Source organism: Giraffa tippelskirchi, chromosome 6 (genome assembly GCF_054371585.1).
Source record: "Giraffa tippelskirchi isolate mGirTip1 chromosome 6, T2T-mGirTip1v1.2.pri, whole genome shotgun sequence".
NCBI classification, from domain to species: Eukaryota; Metazoa; Chordata; class Mammalia; order Artiodactyla; family Giraffidae; genus Giraffa; species Giraffa tippelskirchi.
This window is the reverse complement of record NC_137280.1, coordinates 105,479,476-105,501,918: the sequence shown is the minus strand read 5'-3', so window position 1 is coordinate 105,501,918 and position 22,443 is coordinate 105,479,476. Positions and strand designations below refer to the sequence as shown.

General features: G+C 38.9%; 1 long non-coding RNA gene across 1 annotated transcript in view; it reads left to right on the top strand.

The window, feature by feature from the left end:
* LOC145509738 (uncharacterized) overlaps nt 1-22,443 on the top strand; it is a 275,954-nt gene that overhangs the window by 214,310 nt on the left and 39,201 nt on the right. The gene's annotated exons all lie outside the window — the stretch shown is intronic.

Below are 22,443 nucleotides of genomic sequence, written 5' to 3'. Positions count from 1 at the left end.
AAGAAATAGTCCTGAGATATGAATTGAATCCAGACAATCTTTCTCCAGAGGCTACACTCACAGGCTGAAAAGTATAAAAAAAAATTTTTTTTTAAGATTAATTATTTAGAGAAGTTTTAAGATCACAGAGAAATTGAGAGTAAGGTACAGAAATTTCCCATACATCCTCTGCTCCCACACATGCATAGCCTCCCTGTTACCAACATTTCCCCACCTAGTGTTATGTTTGTTGCAACTGATGAATCTACACTGACACGTCGTCACATCGTAATCACTCTAAAGTCCACAGTTTATGTTAGGGTTCACTCTTGTTGTATTCTATGGGTTTGGACAAATATATAATGACATGTATCCTCCATAAACTTGCAGATGTTCAAGCTTGATTTAAAAAAGGCAGACGAACCAGAGATCAAATTGTCAACATGGGTTGGATCATAGAAAAAGCAAGAGAATTTCAGAAAAACATCTACTTCTGCTTCATTGACTACACTAAAGCTTGTATGGATCAAAACCAACTGTGGAAAATTCTTCAAGAGATGGGAATACCAGACCACCTTACCTCCCTCCTGAGAAATCTATATTCAGGTCAAGAAGCAACAGTTAGAACCAGATATGGAACAACAGACTGGTTCCAAATTGGGAAAGGAGTATGTCAAGGCTATATATTGTCACCCTGCTTACTTAACTTATACACAGAGTACATCACGCAAAATGCCAGACTGGATGAAGCACAAGCTGGAATCAAGATTGCCGGGAGAAATCTCAATAACCTCAGATATTTTGATGACACCACCCTTACAGCAGAAAACAAAGAGGAACTAAAGAGCCTCTTGATGAAAGTGAAAGAGGAGAGTGAAAAATCTGGCTTAAAACTCAACATTCAGAAAACTAAGATCATGGCATGCGGTCCCATCACTTCATGGCAAATAGATGGGGAAACAATGGAAACAGTGACAGACTTTATTTTCTTGCACTCCAAAATCACTGTAGATGGTGACTGCAGCCATGAAATTAAAAGACACTTGCTCCTTGGAAGAAAAGCTATGGCAAACCTAGACAGCATATTAAAAAGCAGAGACATTACTTTACAGACAAATGTCCATCTAGTCAAAGCTATCATTTTTCCAGTAGTCATGTATGGATGTGAGAGATGGACCATAAAGATAGCTGAGCACCTAAGAACTGATGCTTTTGAACTCTGGTGTTGGAGAAGACTTAAGAGTCCCTTGGACTACAAGATCAAACCAGTCAATCCTAAGGGAAATCAGTCCTGAATATTCATTGGGAGGATTGATGATCATGCTGAAACTCCAGTACTTTGGCCACCTGATGTGAAGAACTGGCTCACTGGAAAAGACCCTAATGCTGGGAAAGATTGAAGTCAGGAAGAGAAGGGGACAACAGAGGATGAGATAGTTGGATGGCACTGTCGACTCGATGGACAGGAGTTTGAGCAAGCTCTGGGAGTTGGTGATGGACAGAGAAGTTTGGCATGCTGTAGTCCATGGGGTTGCAAAGAGTCGGACACGACTGAGCGACTGAACTGAACTGAAAGAGTATTTTTGCAAGTTTGCTCAGCTGGTCAGTTGCGTCTGATTCTTTGCAACCCCATTGACTATACCCACCAGGCTCCTCTGTCCACGGGATTTCCCAGGCAAGAATACTGGAGTGGGTTGCCATTTCCTCCTCCAGGGGATCTTTCCAACCCAGGACCAAACCCATGTCTCCTGCAGGCAATTCTTTACCACTGAGCAACGCAAATCCTTTGTGCTCTGTCAAGTCATCAATCTCCCACCCCTAAACGCTGTAAAAGAAATTTAAAGTATAAAAAAATAATTTAAGCCATCACAAATCCTACAATCAGAAATAATTTCTATTAAATATTGACTTATTTGGTTTATTTAGCTCATTTCCTAGTTTCTTTTCTATGTGTAAATGTAAATATTATTTATGGGGTTAAAAGTTATGCTTTTTCTATTTAATATTTTATTATGAATACTTTATTATGCTCTTTTTTTAAAAACATGATTTCTAATAAGTATATAATATTATTCCAAAATGCTACATATCAATTTTTAAATCACTAATGTTGGACAGGACTCAAGTTTTTCCTAATGAATAACACTGTAGTATTCTTGAATGTAATGATTTATATCCTTAGAAGTGGAAATATTAGGTTAAATATGCATTTCCAGGTTCTCGTTATGTAGTAACCAAATGATTTTTAGAAAGAGGAAAACTAAGTCACATTCCTGTAAAAAATTTAAATATTTGCATGTCTTGTCAAACCTACTCCATTATTTTTATTATTCCAGATTTTCCAATTATTAAAAAATTGTAAAATTATTTTAATTTCTACTCTGCATTAAAGATGAAAAATTATACAAATGTTCATTTGCTTATACCCAGGTTTATTAATCTGGTGGTATTTTATTGAGAGAAGAAGAGGAGGGAAGAATAAGGGGGGCCTGTGAAGCAGAGGGGAGAGGCTGGTCAGAGGCACAGAGATGTGAGAAAACAAGACCTAAAGGTAAAGGAAAGCCATTATAGAATTTTGCATCTGGAAATGACAGGACAAAAATGACATTTTTCCCAAGTTTATTCTGGAAACAAGGTATAGGGTAAATTCACAAAATGGGAATAGAGTGAATGGGTAACATCCAGTTCAGAGCAGTCAGCTGGAAGCCTGTTTAGTAACTGACACAAGAAAGTGTGTGTCAAGATGAGTCAAAACTAAGGTGAGGACCATGAAGATGGGGATCAGGGGAAAGATTCAAGGGATGTTTGGGAGGTGGAAACGATAGAGCTTGGAGGCTCTTGGATATGGGGAAAAGGAGATGTCTGGGGTAGCTGCCAGATTTCTGGTTGGTAAGACTTGGGTTGGAAGAATTTCAAGGATTAGAGAGGAATGTTGAGACAACCTCGACATTCAGGAGCCAGTCAGTGGTGTAGATTTGCCACTTGGAAGAAAAGTGGAAGCAGGATACAGAGGTTAGAAAGTGCCAGCCGGTACCTGAGGTTGCCTTTGTTTATCATTTATAATGTGTGGGAAATACTGCTTAATTCATAGGATTATTGAAAAGAACAAATGAAATAATGTTTATAGAGTTTAGCTTAGTGCCTGGAGTATAGTAAACACTAAATAAGGAGAGCTGCTGTTTTACTCCTTATAAGAAGGCAAGAATGGTTATCAATATATCACACTTAACAGACCCTGAGAAAGATAAGCCCTGAAGTGTATTGGGTTAACATCACCATGGGGAGAATCTAGGTGACCTTGCAAAGAGTGGTTTCCACAAAGAAGTAATTACAATTGGGAGAGTTGAGGGCTGCTTTGAAGTGTTCCAAAAGCAAACAGCAGTAAAATCAAGAGACTGATGAGGCTGAATATCAAACAAGAAATGCAAGAGTAAATCATGGTGTTCAGTCCCTGTCATAAGCAGAATAATGACTCTCCAAAAATCTGTATATCCTAATCCCTGGAACTTGTAACTACATTACTATACACACAAAAAATATTTTGCACATATGATTAAGTTAAGAAAGTTAAAATGGGGAAATTACCTTATATTGGGCTTCCCTGGTGGCTCAGGTGGGAAAGAATCTGCCTGCAATGTGGGACACCTGGGTTTTATCCCTGGGTTGGGAAGATCCACTCCAGTATTCTTGCCTGGAGAATCCCCATGGACAGAGGAGCCTGGTGGGCTGCACTGCATGGGGTTGCAAAGAGTTGGACACGACTGAACGACTAAGCACACAGCTTTTATTATCTGGGTGGGTGCAGTGTAATTATAAGGGTTCATGTAAGGAGGAGGCAGGAGGGTTAGGATCAGAGAAAAAGATGGTATGACACAGGCAGAGGTCAGAGTGATGCAGCCACAAGCCACAGGCCAAGGGAAGTGAGCAGCCTCTAGAATAGAAGCTGGAAAAGAGAAGGAACAGATTCTTCCTTAGACTCTCCAGAAGGGACAGTGACTTTAGTCCCATAAAACTCATTTCAGACCTCTGACCTCTAGAACTATAAGAAAAACTTGTATTATAAAAACACTGTAATGAGTTTCAGCAGCCTGGGAAATGAATACGGTGTAAGATCCAGACCCACGTTAGGGGATCAGACCTGGTTTGGATGGGGGCCTCAGCAACTTATACAGGGTAAACAAGTGTCCAGATAATCTCCAAGTGTCCAGTTAGCACAGCTGTGATTAGAGTCTACAACTATGCCTGACACATAGCATGTGTTCAATTAACATATACAGAATAAATAATTCTGAGCACTTTATGTTTTTTATTACACTTTGATCTCACTTCTATCTTTGCAACCTCCTCAGATGGCTACCCTGATAGCTCAACTGGTAAAGAATCCGCCTGCAATGCAGGAGACCCCGGTTCGATCCCTGGGTTGGGAAGATCCCCTGGAGAAGGGAATGGCTACCCACTCCAGTATTCTGGCCTGGAGAATTCCATGGACTGTATAGTCGGTGGGGTCACAAAGAGTTGGACACGACTGAGAGCCTTTCACTTTCAGATGCTTCTATAAAAACTCCAAATTTTAGAGGCTGTTTCATTTCCCCTGGAAAGTTTCGTCGTCTCATGTGATCTGCTGAGTGTAAAACAAAAGTTGACATGCAAACTAAAAGTATATAGGCAACTAAAGTTGATGAATTTCAGTTCAGTTCACAACCTTTTCTCATTTCTAACTCCCTTGCATGAAAAGTTGATCTGAACAATTCAGACTCCACTGAGATGAGTCACAAATTAGAAGCTTTCTATGCAGGTGTAAGCAGTTCTGGGATTTGTCATTACACTTCTACAAGTTTCTTTAGAGGGAGCTAACAATAAAGATTAAAGCAATAACCCTGCAAAGAACATACTACTATAGCTAGATTTGAAAGGACACAACAAGCTCCCACTTTAAAAAAAAAAAAAAGTTCCTGTGGCTGAGGTTCTGGTCTTCTGTGGATTCAATTCTTTATCCCCCTGAGGTTCTTTGAAAACAGTAGCTATGTTGTTAATTTGACATTCAGAGAAGACCCTGTGAACCATGTGGCTCTACTGTGATAAAATCGAAGTGTGTGAGAGTCCCCCCAGGCGTGGAAGAAGGGCCTGGCATTCTGGCACTCCTCAGCCTCTACCTTTTCTTCCTGGACTCGCACCATTTGCATCCAGTCTCATGATCTGCTTCCCTTCCACTACCATCCAGAACAGCTTGTCATCAACTTAAAGGACTATGCAAGGCTGCTTGGATCATCAAAGAATAGTGTTTCCACATCTTCTTTCTCCCACAAGCATTTAATTTCAGAACATTACATTTTAAAAGCAATTCACATCTTCCTACCTCTCCTGATACTCTCTTCCTTCCTCTTCATTTGTACCTGCCTCCAGTCAGTGAGACTGAGGACTTGATACTAATATTGACTAGAAAGGTCAGCAAATATTTTGAGGAGAGTGTAGGGAGTATTCTGGGGAAAGGAGATGAAGAGGAGACTTAATAAACATAAAAAGATGGAAATTATTTTAAATATTATAATCAGATGATCATAAGCCACGCCTTTTCATGATTCCTTAACTGGTCCATTCTATCTGCCACGTAGGATAGCACTGTAGATTTCCATAGCAACTCTCTTTAATTGTAATCATGCCAATGCAGTAGTTATCACATTCACAAAGGAAGACTGGTATTTTCTCAGTAGGGAAAGAAAATAACTATGGTCTATGGAGGAGCCAGAAAAGATGAATCGGTTATTCTCTTCCCACTTAACTACATCCTGAAGCATTCCTTACCAGTTTTACAAAAACCGTTACTTTGGAGTTTGTTAATTTTGCAAGCAGAGTGAACTCTTTCAGGGCCCTGAGGCACCTGGCAGACAGATAATCACCCATGGGTCTGGGTAAATGTGGCTTACAGTGTTGGCTTTCATGGAGTTGTTTGCAGATGAACAAAAGCAATACATAATGCCATTTTAGAGGCCTTCTTCTGGTAATCAGAGAGAGGGCCTTAAAGATGTGTGTGTGCTTTCACGTACACACACACACACACACACACACACACACACACACACACAATGCCCTCCAGCCTTAGAAAGCTCCAGTTATTATGATTATCTGGCTTAAGTATATAGATAAAAGCTCCATTCATAACAGCTTCAGGCATTCCTGGCATCTAAGATAAATGATATTTTTAGATGAACCTTTTGTTAATTTTCTGTATGTTTGAAAATGATGGTCAGCATAGCAAAAGGATCCATAAAACAGACTAGAGCTTTTTTTTTTTTTTACAGTGTATTTTTCAAATGCTTTCATTGATAAGGTTGAGCTAGAGAGGAGCAGTAATTTGTGTCTAATATTCTTTTCTCTGCTTTCATTATATGGTTGTAACAGAGAAATGCCTAGTCGTTATCAGTGAGATGTGCAGTCCATGTGTCTCTATGGCACCATCCTGTCTGTATGTTCCAGGGTGGAAAATTCTCAGTTACTCAACAAATACACATCTTTCTGAGCTCCTGCTATGAGCCAGGCAATGTCCCAGCCCCAGCAGAGAACAAACCAACCCCATTTTTGCAGTCATGGAACCTGCGTTCTCATGGCAGGAAATGGCCTACCCATGAATAAATATATCATGTGACAGTTGATGAGAGGTACTACAAGGAAAAATAAAGCAGGATAAAGAGGATATATACTAATAGGAGTGAGGTTTATTTTATGTGGGGTGGTCAAAAGAAGACCTCTCTGAGGGGCTGACATTTGACATTTGAGCAAAGTCTTAAAAGAAATGGCTTTTCAGTCTTGCTAAATGCTCTCAGATCTCTGTACCGCTTTCAGTAAGTCTGAAGATGAAACAAACATCTGCCAGATGAAAGAAGCAAGAAGGTAAAGACAGGAAACAGGAGTGATAAATCCACACCAATTCAATTCGGGGACTAATTTATGCTTCCAAAGCGTGTTCAGAAAAAAGTGAAGAAGAAATCCCCTCACTGAAACCCTTTGATGAATCACCAGTAGCTAACTGTTTCCGAGCGTCCCACAGGCATGACATATCATCTGAAATCTGGGTGGATTTCAGAAGAGAAATGTTATTGCATTTAAACAATACCATTAGCCAATCTGATTTCACTTACTGGTATGCACTTTGTTCCAGCTATCTAGTCTAAAGATGAATTGCCCGATGGTTCTATTGTCAAAATGACAGCGTGAAAAGAGAAGCATGTGGGTTGTAATAATAATGTGGTACATGTGTAGAAGGTCAGAGAAGCAACAGATTAACATTCCAGCAAAAGATTTCCCCTGGGACATCTCTTCAAAGTATCAAAGGCCAAAGATCAGGACACTGATAATGTGTCTGGCATTGGTGGTGAAATTGTTGTATGTATTTAGCTCTGCTGAGGACAGAGCTGTGTTCTTTTCAATTAGTTGATGAAATCTCTCCTGAACAATGAAGAAGCCAACCACGGAAACCAGCTTTAATACAGCTGAATGAATGGAAATGAGCTTGTGTGAAAATACGAGTTGCTTACTGCAGATTAATGAAATAAATTTGAACATGTTCCCTGGAGAAGGCAACTAAATAATTCCCTGCCCTGGAGATTTAAGCCTATCATGTATAGCATGCCATTTCTTTACTGCATTTTTAACTCGATTCTCAAGTTTGCAACCCTTCTGCAAGGTGAACCTGGGGATTATGGGATGGGGGAGTCCAGTGGTCCTAAGTGCTGGCTCTATGAAGCGATAGAGTTGGGGGGGGCGGGGAAAGTAAGGGGGGGGTGGTGAGCATACCGGCTTTACAAGCAGAGGGACCTGGGTTTGAAACTGGGTTTCATAATTTACTGATGTGTACAAATGAAATACATTTTCCTTATTTTTAGAACAGGGAAAATAACACAGCCTAAATATTTATAAGACAGATTTTTAAAAGGCAATGCTGATGTAGTATTTTGTGATCTTGCAAGGAATGGGAGCTGTGGCTTAATTTTACAGCTTCTTTGTGATTTCTCTGACATTCCTGCTGCCTCACCTTCCCTGGTGCTGGGAGAGAAATCCTGGGTGGCTTGATACATATTAAGAAGGAATGGTAAGTTTATATTTCTAAATATAAGCACCCCTTAACTTCAGAAAGGAAGATTGTCGGCTTTGTTTAAAATTTCATTTATGTGTTCATTATCAAAAGTTAAGATCTGAAAACATAGGGGGATATTTAAAAGAAAAGTTCAGGAAATAAGTAAAATACAAGTGATTTGCAGAGTACACAGGAAATACCAAAATAATAATTTGTGAGGCAGTGTGTGTAAAGGTTGCAATGTAGTTCCTGGGTCCAGTGCATGTGTTTAAATTCTAGCTCCATGACTACTACCTGGGTAACCTCCAGCAAGTTACTTACCCTCCCTGGGCCTTTCCTGCTTATCTGTAAAATGGGCAAATAATAGGACCACATCACAGGGTTGATAAAGGATTAAACTGGCAAAAAGTCTTAAACAATGCATGTTATTTACTTTGATTACTTAAACTATCATAAATGTAATTCCAACCAGAAATGTGTTACAGGGAAACTTAATGCTTTCAGATAGAAACTTTAATTGTGATTTATAATTTCATTACTAACATAAGGTGGTTGTATTATTACCTCTCTGCCGTGAGGTCTTACTTCTTTTGATAAGCATGGCTGCTGTAAATAGCAGTAAGACAGCCTTCCTCAAAGCTGACTTGACTTTGACCTGTTTTGAGAAAGCAGGTTGTCCTCTTCACAGGGAAATCCTGGAGACTCTCAGAGCAGCCCCCCGAAACAGACAGAACCTCTACCTTCCCCCATGGGAGCCACATTTCATAGCAACATCATCAGTTCCCTCCTTCAATACAAACCTGGAGGGCCTAGGAAGACAGTCCTATCAACACTGGTTATGACTTGAGGACTCCAAAGAAAAGTTCCATGAAGATATAATATCAGTGTGGGATGCACAAATCTTTTTTTAAAATCTAGCCTCTTTTATGACTTGGATGGGTAATGTTTGGGTGAGATGTTCGAAACCAATGAAGTATAAGACCTTGGGCAGAACTCCTAATCTTGTTAAGGTCCTTGGACAGTGGTGTCGACTCCTCTCCTGTTCTTGACAATGATCACTTGATAGTCTTTGAATCAACAGTAAAATGGAAAGGAAGAGACAGTCTGACCTGGATCTTAAGAGGATGCTGTAGAGGGCTTACAACGATTACCTGAGGAAGATGCAGCCTGATGGGCACTAAAGCAAGGATTAATAGATTCAACAGCTGCTTGATGAATTTCTCTGAAAAGAGAGGCTTGAAGGACACGGGCAGAAAGAAATGGGAGAAAACATAAATGGCTTGTGAGAAAGAGCCAAATGGCCTTTTCCTGTTTCCTGAGAGACTGAATCTCCTGGGCTGGGGAATGCACTGTTTCTTATAAGAGCTTCTGAAAATGCACTTTCTTACCAAAATTCAAAGCAGGGCCACAAATCATTTATAGGAGACAAAAAACAATAAGCAGTGTCAGCACGGAGGAATATATTTTACTTTGCTCTGCCATGAGGAATTATGGTGGGCTGTGATGAGTGGAATATAAAGTAACATAAGTTGCCTGTTGACAACAGGGTTTGAAATTATAAAATGTAAAACCAATACATTTCCTGCACCCTGTGAAACAGCTGGGGTGTTTTTATGGCGTCTAGCAGGATCCCATGCCATCTCTCAAAACCCTATAATTCTGTAAGCACGTTAAGTGCATCTTGATATTTATTCTGGTTGCTTATTTAGCTTCAAGGATTTCACAGGCGGTGCTGCATAGACTCAAATGTAAGGAAAGTGATCAACACTGAACTGTGCTGTGTTTAGGAACACCAAGTCCTGGCTCTGCTAAAGGATGGGTTGGCCATTATGTTCAAAGTGCCAAAACACCTAGGCAGAACAGCATCTTTTCCTTGTAAGAAAGGGAAAGAATGACTCAAGCAAAAATTCCACAGGAATATCTCCCTCCATAGCCTGTCTGGACTCTAAGTATAAAAATTAAGTCTTTTATGAGGTTGACAGCAGCAGAGTTCATATAAGATCCCTTTAAATGACAGATGGTGATAAGCAAGTCAACACTTTATGTGTAGGACTTCAGAGGTGTTGCAGCCACTGACCCACATTAATGCAGTGCACAGACAAAAGGCAGGAAGCAAAACTGTGTGCTGAGCATCTCACCCTAAACAGTGATTGACTGTATTGTCTTTTTTTCTGCTTGCTTACTGGAAATTCATGCATGTCAATCAATCAGTACAAAAGACACTGATTGCTTAAAATGCTTTGGCTGTTACACTTGTTGTGGTTTTATGTTTTAATCAAATATCCGTTTTCAATTATTATTTATAGGCTGAACTCCTGGGATACAGAACTGACTGGCAGTTTGTTAGGACTTGGGACAGTGTCGGCAGTTAATGATTTGAAGTGCATAAGTGGCTGTAGAGGAGCAGAAGGTTGGGAAGGGTGTGTGGGGGGTGAGTCCCAGAGGATGCCCAGCTTGGGGATGGAGAGCACCACGGTACCTGGAAGCAGATTTCTGCTACCTGAAAAAAGCAGAGAATCTGAGCAAATATCCTCTCCCTGTTTGAGACAGAGGTCTTCTCTCTCCTGATTGCAGGGTCAGGAGTTTTGTGAGGGGAAGCATTGCCCTTCACACAGCAGTTTGTCAGCTGTCAGCAGCTCCTGACATGACAAAATCCCAAAGCAGAGGGACTGGGGCTGCGTAATACAGAAGTGCCCAGTTGTCTGAGTTGAAAAGAGAGGAAACCATCAGATGTTGCTTTTCAAACAAAGACCCAGTTTCATGCTTAACACCACAAAGATAACTTGGTTTTCTGTTCTTAGGATTTAAAAAAAAAGGGAAAAAAAAACCCACCAAAAAACCTTTGTACCTTTGAAGTAAGAGCAAGCTATGTGAAACGAATTTTAACCAGGTTCTGCCAATATCTATCAGCACCAGCATTTCACATTGCAGATAATAAGCATCTGGAGAAAATGACAGGCGAGAGCAAGGGAAATCTGGAGGTGAGGGCCAGAGTTTGCAGTATCCAGGTCAGACAAGGGTTCATAAGACTTTCGGGATGAGGGTGTGACTAGAGATGAGAACATGCTGAGTGCCCATATTCTAAGGTGCAGATTTTTTAAAAATAAAAAATACATTAAACAAAGACATTGGGGGGTTAATTTTCCTTTTACAATGTCCACCCGTAAGGGAAATAAATGTGCTGATGTAGAGAAGACTTAATCATAAATGAATGGAAAATGTAGCTCATTACTCATGGCAATAATTAAATATCATTTATTAATAAAGTTTATGAAGACTTTCTCCTCTAGATAAGGCAGAGAAGTTGAAATTGCTTTCCACTTAAAGAAAGAAGCCAATACTGTACCAATAAAAAAGATGTCACATCTTCCCAAAGACAACACGTTTTAAGATTTAGTGTTTGTGACATCTGCAGATGGAAAAACAGATGATATCTGAAAAATAGAGTAATATAATCATGAGGGCTTGGTGAAAGGTTCAGGTTAGGTATCCTTCTTTAAATAATGTTTTAAGACTGCTTGACAACACCAGAGAATTTTTAAAAGAACAAGAAAAGAAAATGCCTTAACCACAGCTGGTGGAAATAGAAAAAAAAAAAAGAAGGCACGAGATCCAGTTATTAATTCTGGTAGCTGTTTCTTGGATACTGAAAAGAGAAGTCAAAAAACCAGAAGCAAGTTCAATGAACATCTCTAATATGAGGCTTTTTCTGGGTAGAATTCTCCACTAAGGGAAACAAGAAATCATATTGTACTGAGATTTATAGCTGGCACATCAACCATGTCTGCAAGTCTGTTATTTCCCTATAGTTTGTCTTTTTTTACCCTTTGTCATTTTTTTTCCCCTCTAAGACTTTGTATATGTGTGTGAGTGTGTGTGTGCATGCATGTGTGTATGCTTAGCACTAACTGTGCAGAGATAAAAACAAGTAAATGTAGTTAAAGGTAAGGAAGATCACGTGGTGACACAAGCACTAGAGTGACTGGCAAGTTTAAAGGGCAAACTGAACGCAACTCACCAGGTGACCTAAGCCATGCGATTAACTTCCCTGGGCTTTTCTTCCTCATCTACAGGAGGTGGCTTTAACATCAGGCTTCTGGGAGACCTTTCCTAAGCTTGATATTCTACAATGTAAATGTTCCCCGCATTTTCTCAAGAATAAAATCATCAATGATGCATGTGTAATGTAGGGTGGGTTTTCAATTGCACACACAGAGAATGACAATAATTTTAATTGTGTGTTGTTGTACTGCCTATTAATTTTAATTGCATTTTGTTGTATTTCCTATTAATTTTGGAGCAGAACTGCTATGTGTAAAGAAAACTGCAGAGGACAACAGCTTAGAACATAATTGCTGGGCAAAAAAAAAAATTCAATGTAGTCTAAAATTTTGCATTAATCTAAGGCTAAGTAAAAGGATACTAAACTGAGGGTTAGATATCTGGGTCTAGATTTTGCTCTGTTAGGCTCTGGGCAAAGCTTTCATTTTCCTTTACTTCAAAGTGAAGGGGGTATTCAGGTTAAACAATTTTTTAGATGACTTCACAACTCCCTTTTCACGATGTCCTGAGAGAGTGTGTGTTGTAATGAAAAAAATCTGTTTTTTCAGTCAGTGAGTCCTGGACCTGACACACAGCTCTACTACTCCTTACTCTGTGGTGTGGGTCTTAGAACCTCTGTTAGATTTTCGGATTATTCCAGGCATAAGGATGCATATAAAGTGTGCGTGGTGGGAGCGGTGTATACGCAACTGGATTCAGAGCATCTTAGGGAGTATTATGGAGCCTGCTCTGATTTCCCTTTGATTCTGAGCTTTTGTACCCACAGCAGTTTCCATGGTTTATATACAATAATCTGTCTCTAAAAAAATATTCATCATACAGCGTAAAGGCCTTTCATTTGTATGTGAACAACTGAGTTGAAGTTGGGACCGCTGTCACACCCTCCGAAGACTTCAGAGGCCACGGAGTTTACCTCTATAGTCGCATTCACAGCAAAGCACTGAGCCTCAAGTGCTGTAACTTGTACAGAGTAAACCCAAGGGACAGAGCTCCACCTTAGCAGGGAATCCATATAAGCCAAGACTGACTCCCAAATAAACCAAGAAAATGAAATGGCTCCAATGAAAGGGCTCTCAGGCTGCCCCCCCAGAGATAAATCAGGTGGGCACATATCCACCCATCTGTCTATCACGTCTACTTCACCTAAATTATGTAACAGATATGCCCCAGAGCCAGAGCCTCTCCCACATCAATTCTGCACTGTTAACTGAAGAAGAGAGAGGTTCTAGAGGAAAAGAAATAAGATGGCAAAGAACTGCCTTTCTTTAACATCTAAGCATGTTCACATGCACACACTGCTTTTATATATTTCTAGGAAGGAAGCATAAAAAAATGCCAGTTTACATTTTGCAGAAATAAAGACTATATGAAATAGTTTGATTTTAATTCTGTATTTTTGGAAACAGTGCTAACCTGTGTGCCAGTGATGTGGAAATGTGGACACGGAAGCCAACACTGAGATCACTTAGTCTAGAATCATTATTTTAGAGGAGAAAGCGGCTTTTAAAAATGGTTGCCATATATATACCTATGGCTGATTCATGCTGAGGTCTGAAAGAAAACAATAAGATTCTATAAAGCAATTATCCTTCAATTAAAAAATAAATTTTAATGATGGTTGCCATCATTTCACCATTACTTCACTTCATCTGCCATCACTTCACTCTCTGAGTCTCCCATGGCCCTTGATTTAATTCAGAATTAATATTTTATATACAGCCTGGTCACTGGAACAAATGTTCCACCAAGGAGTTAAGTGATTTATGCATTCATGTTACTGTCCTTCTAATGCCATTTCCCAGTGGCTGCATGTTGACCACACATTTTATGTGGCTAAGAACCTCAAAGAAATACCAAATGATTAAATTCAAAGGGTTCTTGATGTAAATCAAGCTTTTATAGACAGAATAGGTTTGATCACCAAGTACTTAATTCTCAGCCATGCTGAAAGAATAACTCCGTATCTCGTAACGTAACCTGAATGTAAAGTTAAGTTGTTCCACACTCAAGTTTTTCCAGTGTCCAGGTCATGTCCTAGTAGAAGAATTAGTCTCTTAAAATAGAATATTTTTCTTCATTAGGCAACATTGCTTCCAGTAGCAAGGAGAACAACCGGTACATTTATTTACCCAAGCCAGGAGATACTAGTATTTTGTAAATCATACAACAGCTTTATTAGCACCAGAGTCAAATATGGATCCTACTGTAATCAACTGGGATAGGACAAAGCACTGAAGTATGGACTAATTTCATATAAATCATGCCTTTAGCAATATTAGGAATATTTCCACTAAGTTGTAAGTCTGTAGGTAACTATCTTAGCATCTAGAGTTTCTGATAAATGAACATTCCTCTCAGGAATGTACACTGGGCTCTGGGAAAACAGAATCCACTCTGTTGGCTTATTCACCCTAAACAGAGGAAATTCTCATATTCTACTTGGGCATCTGAACCCAGGAGAAAAGTTTGGATTGAATTATGCTTTTATTTCAGCATGGTATAATTTCTACTCATATTTTCAGAGTTCTGGTAGGAAGTCAGCCAGGTTGATAAATTGATAAAATTAATTTTCTTGAGTATATTTATTAAATGATTCATTATCTTATTACTAACGTCTACTGAGCCTAATTTCTTCATAAATACTTTATTATCATCTCTGAATTTCTCACAATTAAACATAATGCATAAAAAAGGTGAAAATCTGATTTGCTTAAATACTTAAAAGTCAAAACTCTTGAAAAAAATTTGGGGTCCAAGATACTACAAGGTTTTCTGAAATGTATGGGAAACCCTAACCAGATCATCAACCAGATATTAAAGAATCAGAGCTAAGATTATTTTTTGAAATTTAACTAATTCTATTAATAAAGTATGTGCATATGAGTATTAAGAATCTTTGTTTCCTCAAGGAGAAAAATGTGCCAGTGTATTTATAATTTTTTTCTAGCTATTTATAACGTTTGCGTAGGAGAGAGACACTCAAGTTAACTAAAAGTGTGGCAAGTATACATGTTCTGCCTACAAGAGTCTCACTCTTTGCCTGTTATCTAAGATTAATTATTCATAGCGTCTGATTTCACTTTCAAAGACATCCTGGTTGAGAAAATAAATTATGTGATCAATATATATATTAAAAAAAAACACACACCTGGGATTCATTCTAAAGCTATATGAGAAAGTAAGAAAGCACAAGTAACTGTATCAGCCACAGACAGCCAGGCAAGATGGAAAGCTGGAATTCTGTTCAGAATACCATCATACTCGAGAGACCCAATGGTAACTCTCTGTAATCAGAGTGCAAACTGTGAGCAGAGACAGAAAGAACAGTACGGAAATTGTTAGTGAAGGCTGTACAAATGGCAAGAAAAGTGCTAGCAAAGTCTGAGAAAAATGGTGAGAAAATTTTTATTGAAAGTTGGAAAATGGTACCCCATGTTGTACAGTAAGTAGTAGAACAGCTATAAAGCAACTGCCTGAAGAAATGCTGAAGAAAGAAAATATACTTTATATGCTCTGAGATCTTGGTAAGATGATTTTCAAATACAGTGTTGAAAATGGCACTTGGCTTCTTTTAAATGAAAAGATTTAAAAGATTTATTTAACTGAAAAGAAAGAAGTATTCAAATTTTAAGAAAAATTTAAAAGGACTATAAAGTGACTAAGAACTTCTGAGTTGGAAAATTAAACTATTTCTAATTTTTACTCCATTCTAAAAAGATTCTCAAAGTGAAATACTGACTGGGGAATATAGGTCAGATCAAGTGTGTGGCAATAAGACTCTGTTAAGATTTCTAAAATATTTAAGGCAGTTTTGAGTAGACCTACCTCAACAACAACAACAAAAAAGAGTTAATTCCATCCAGTTTATTTATTTGTTAAATTTAATCTCACTTGAGTCTGTTTTTGATGTCATCACAATGTGATTTCCACTGAATTGGATATACAGTTGACAGGTGTTGGAGGTGCCAAGCCTCCACATACTGGAAAATTCACATATAACTAACTTTGCTGACTCCCCAGAAACTTAACTACTAATAGCCTGTGTTGACCAGAAGCCTCACTGACAGCACAAATAGTCTATTAACACATATTCTGTATGTTATGTGTATTATATGCTATAATCTTACAATAAGGTAAGCTAGAGATGAGAAAGTATTATTAAGATCATCATAAGAAAGAGAATATATATTTACAGAACTCTACTATAGTTATCGATACCATACCTTTACACGGTCAGTTTCCAAGATGAACAGTCTGTCAGTACCTATATCAATATTGTCTTACATGATACAAAATATTATAGATATTGTATATATTACTAACACTAGTCATCAAAAATGAAAAGATAATGTGAAAAAGAAATTCACGTTTATTTACAGGTAAAACAACCCATGCAATAATAATGAACAAGCAACCGCGATTGTTTATGATAGTGCAGCGTCATCAACAGATTGTTTCACGGTAGCCTAGCCTATTCACCACTAAATGACTTGTTATACAACTGTTATGGCATAGAGTGTTGCAGTAATATTCTTATTATAGTCTCGGGAACATTGTTAGACTTTTAAAAACCACTCACCTGTAACAGAGGCTCAGATGTAGAGAGCAGACTTGTCGATATCACGGATGAAGGAGAGGGTAGGACGAGTTGAGAGAGTGGCACTGACATATATACATTACCATGCATTAAACAGATAGCTAGTGGGAAGCTGCTGTATAACACAGGGAACTCAGCACCTGCTCTGTGATCACCTAGAGGGCTGGGATGGGGAGGGAGTGTGAGGGAGGGAGGGAAGGGATATATGTATACTTATGGCTGATTCATGGTGATATACAGCAGAAACCAATACAGCATTGTAATACAATCATCCTCCAACTAAAAATTAAAAAAAAAAACAACTTACTGTCATGATGGGCTGATAACGTGGTTTCTCCTATTCCAAGAGAGAAGTCTACTGCACAGTACTGTAATTCTTTGAAAGCAACACTATAAAAGAGAAATTAAATTTTATATTAGATATCACTGACTTTATGCCTATGTAAGGATAAACTAGTACCTACATCTGTTTTACGCATTCAGGACATACTTTTTAATTTTTATGATATTTCTATGCCTACATGGTAGATCATCTTTTTTCAAAATGTCACAAATATCAAAAGTAGTCCCAATATATTCATTGAAAAAAATTCATATATAAGTAGACTCTCACATTTTAAACTATATTGTTTTAGGGTCAAAAGCTTAGGTCGGACACAACTGAGCAACTTCACTTTCACTTTTCACTTTTATGCACTGGAGAAGGAAATGGCAACCCACTCCAGTGTTCTTGCCTGGAGAGTCCCAGGGATGGGGGAGCCTGGTGGGCTGCCGTCTATGGGGTCGCACAGAGTTGGACACGGCTGAAGCGACTTAGCAGCAGCAGCAGCAGCATTTCATAGTATTTTTCATGGAGCCCTTTTTAACACAGAACTTACCTCCAGAACTATTAACAGTAACACAGTTTGGAACATGCTCCTCTATGTTAAAATAAAAATTTGTTTTTGACCTTTCCCAATGTGGGAAAATAGTTCATTAGGTGTTATATTTGCTGCCTGTGGTTTAATACAAAGAAATACCATTGTTGATTATGGAGAAGACATAGACTAAAGCATGTGGTGAAAATATGAAATATAAAAATTCCATCTGGTCAATGGCAAAGAAAATGACGGACATGGTTACATTTCACAATGATGTGATCCTGTCTTTCATCTTCTTGTTTAAGCAGAAAGCCATCTTATTTCTCTATAATGACCACTTCCACGCTTTCTGTTCACGTTGTTATATCAGGAATCTTGGTTTGTGTGTATCATTCATAAACGTGTGCTAAGCTAGGATTGTGATATTAATCATTTGGGCTAGACTAAAATTATGAAACAAAAAAAGCTGTGATAGGTAATATGGATGACATAAGTTTAAATAAGCATATCACATGATTATACTGTTTCTTGAATAAAATAAATAAAAAGCCAAGCATCTAGATATAGATGATTATATTAACTAGCTATATGTTTTGCTTTTTAATTATTACAAGTAAATATTTAGGGTTATGCTTTTGATTTTTCCTTTCTCCATAAGGTCATTTTAAAAAATTTAAAACTCCTAGACTTTAACTAGATTGGAGAAAGTCAAATCTTCTTTGTAACTGTTTAAGGTTTACCGTCAGTGAAGGATTATATTTAACATATGCCCAGGTGTGTTTGTCAGTCTTATTTCCTTCATATCTTTAATTTGATAAAAGATGTAATCATGTTTCAACAGTTAAAATTAAATATGTGAATAATTTAGCTTTTCACAAATGGGTCTTTTCACGAGTCATTCCATGCCCTTACAAAATGTACTACACTGATGTACTAGAGTCAATGTCCAGATCTATGGATGAAGGCTCATCACAGACATTAAACACAGTTAATCTTAATTTAAATGTGAGATGTGGCATGCGATTTCTAAAGAAAATAGAAGTTCCTAATGACATTAGGTTGATTTATACCAGTGAAGATGCCTTTATTATTTGGAACAAATGATTAATTTTTCTCCACCAAAGTTGCTGTTGTGCTTTCTCAACTAGGCATTTTAATTTTCACGTCGACAACCAGTCAGAAAGAATCTATTATAAATGATCAAAGCATATGCTCGATAGGCTAGTTTCTTAAAATGACAAGTAGGACAGTTTTGTGATAGAGAAAACTTGATGTGTGCTTTAATCTCCATATTTTGATGCACTGCACACCACGCTGCCTTAGTTGAAATGCATTTTGTTCATAAAGCTTTCACTAAGTGTTTCCTCTTTAAACACTTTGTCAGGTAGAGAGATGCTCTGGGTGGAAGTTGTTACTAATGGTGTAGTAACTGTATTACTACTTAATACGTGCAGAGAATTGGTTTGCCTTGCTAATATCTGACATAAAATTTTGTTCATAAAATTGAAAGAGAAATGAAAACAGGGAAAAGGAAGGAAACGTCAGCATTTTATTCTCGACTATTTTAAAACTCAGGGGTTACTTAAAACAAGCAAAGTTAGTGTTTAAAAAAAAACAAAACTATTTGACAGTATTCAGAGTTGTGCAGGAATAGAAAGGCCAGGTGTGGAGGCATTGGAGCGTAAAATACCAGATAATTTCAGGTGACCAGACAAATCATCCACCTTAGGAGTCTGAAACAGGTAGCTGGAATTTTCCTGTGCCACTTTAGGTACATAAAGTGTCACATTTCTTTGTATTTCTAACACAAATACATATCCATCTCCAAGCTTCAATAGCCAAGGTTCATGAAAAAGCTTATACTCTGTAATTCCAGGGAGGGGTCTCAAGATTGCAGAAGAGAAGGATGGGGGGCCCACCTCTGACCATAAACACATCAAAAGTACATCTACTTGTGGAACAATTCTCATAGAAAATTAAGTGGAAAGTGGCTGAAGAATTCCTATACAGCCAAAGCTGCAAGAAAGATCTCCACATAACCAGGCAGAAGAGGGGAAAACAGGCATCCTGTTGGGATCTGTACCCTTGGCAGGAATCTAAAAGGAAAAGAAGGTCTGCAAGGGTGGACTCTCCCTCTGGGGAGCAAATATGTAGAGACACAATCTGGGCATCCTAGTCCTGGGGTCCTGTCTGGAGAAGACCAAGCCCCACCGCCTACTGGGAAATCATTGGGAAAGAGACAGGCAGCAGACGCCCAGATTTTACTCCCAAGGACACGTGTGCTGGCATGCTAATAATCAGGGGGAGAGAGTCTTGCACCCGTGGCCACTGCCTCCCCAGACTCCCCCATCTGAAGGGGAGGACACCCTGGCCCTGCTCCCTCCACGCTACACAATATCTGGGCAAAGACTTGGTCTGGCTATGCAGAGACAGGCTGGGGCATCTGCTGTGTACTCAGAATGGGGCGGTGGGGGCCACTGTCAGCACAGCCATGGTGTGGCACCACGGCAAAGTGTTTAATCTCTGGCAGGTGGGCCCTGGAAGGGGGACTCAACCAGCTGTGCAGAGAGAGCGTGGGAGGCTGGGATGTGATCCAGGTGGGGCGGCTGTGACCACTGTCAGTGCACCCAGAGTACATGGCGGTTCATGCACAGCAAGAGCACTCTAGCTGCTCCCACTCCACATCGCATCTCAGGGTTAACTGGGGCAGACAGGTCCTGGGAGAGGTCTGCCACAGAGGCAGCCTGGATCTTAGGTGGCCACACAGTCATCTCAGTTCTTGTAGCCACGGTGCCCCAGACCCCTGTCCCGGCCCCAGCCTGCTCCATGCCACAAGCTTGCACTAGATCTGGGATGAACACAACAGAGAAATGGATGTGACCCCGAGCTGCTTCTGAGCATGACCACAGGGGCCTGTCTCTACAGGCAGCAAAGGTACACTGTGACCATTCAGCCCTCACCTGCTTAGGCAATCACCTCCTTTGGGGCAGGGCACGCACTCAAGGGCAGTGGGGCCTAATCAAACCTGAACATCAGATTTTTATTCCAACAACGGGGGGCAGACCCCACCCCTGACAGGATGGTGACAGCCACAGAGCAGAGAGAAGTCCCTGACACACACTGTGCACCAACGACACCCCTTATCAAGGGGCCAATGGGCAGCACACTCTGAGGAAAGACATGGCAGCATTCATAAGGAAACCAGTCCTCGCACCAGAAACCCTGGATCCACACAGCAGAAACATGAATTCTCCCACTAGAAAACTTCCCTTTGAGGCCAGAGTAGATAACTGTTTCTCCTAAATTCATAAAGACAGAGAAAGCTAAAAAAAAAAAAAAAATGAAAAGGCAGAGGAATTACTCTCAATTAAAAGAACAAGAAAAATGAAACCTATCTCACCAGTCTACTAGACTGAGTTTAAAAATGTGGTAATAACACTAACTGAATTAAGAAAGATTATCAACAGAAACACAGATAACTACAGCAAGAAACTAGAAATTATATACATGAACAAATTCAAAGTAGAAAATTCAATTGCTGAGATAAAAATCAGTCTGGAAACAATGAATAGTTAACTAAATGACACAAAAGAATGAATAAGTGATCTGGAAGATAGAATAAAGTAAATCACCCAATCAGAACAGCAGAAAGTAAGTAGGTCAAATTTTTTAAAAATGAAAGCAATACAGGTGATCTATGGGATAACAGCAAACATGCCAACCTATATATAATAAGGATTCCAGAAGGAAAAGAGAGAAAAAATGCTACTCAGTTGCGTCTGACTCTGCGACCCCATGGATTATAGCCCGTCAGGTTTCTCTATCCATGGAATTCTCTAGGCAAGGATACTGGAATGGGTTGCCATTCCCTTCTCCACAGCATTTTCCCAACCCAGGAACTGAACCCAGGTCTCCCACATTGCAGGCAGATTCTTTATGGTCTGAGCTACTAGGGAAGCCCAGAAGAGAGAGAGAAGGGGACCAAAAATGTATTATAAGAAAGTTTGGCTGAAAACTTTCCGAATGTAAAGAAGGAAACAGTGATACAGATATAGGAAGCACAGAGGATTTCAAACAAGATGAACCCATACAGACCTACACCCAGGCATGTCATAATTAAAATGGCAAATGTGAAAGATAAAGAGAGGATTCTAAAAGCAGCAAGAGAAAAACAGAGTCTGCTACCAGGAAACCTGCATAAGGTTATCAACTGATTTCTTTGCAGAAACTTTGTAGCCCAGAAGGGAGTGGCATGATATATTCAAATTCCTGAAAGGGAAAAATCTACAACCCAGAATACTCTACCTAGCAACATTATAATTTAGAATAGAAGGAGAGGTAAAGAATTTATCAGAAAAGCAAAAACTAAAAGACTTCAGTAATACTAAACCTACCCTAAAAGAAATATTGAAGAGTCATCCCTAGAAAGAAAAGAAGCAAAAATCTATAGGAAAAGGAAAATCACAATAACAAAGACCAATATAAAAAAGGAAGGAATTTTTTTTCTTTTCCAGATACAAGCCCAAGAGAAAAAACAAATACTAAGTATCCAAATAGGAAGGGAAGACGTAAAACTGTCACTATTTGCAGGTGACATGATACTCTATGTAGGGAACCCTAGAGTCTCCACACAAAAACTATTAGAACTAATAAATGAATTCAGTGAGTTGGAGGATATTACATTAATATACAGAAATCTGTTGTATTTTATTACACTAACAATGAAATATCAGAAAGAGAAAGTAAAAACAATATTTCAAGTAAAACCATGTCAGAAAATAAAATACTTAGGAATAAACTTGACCAAGGAGATGAAAGACCTATATGCTGAAAACTATAAAATAATGATAAGTAAAACTGCAGATGATCCAAAG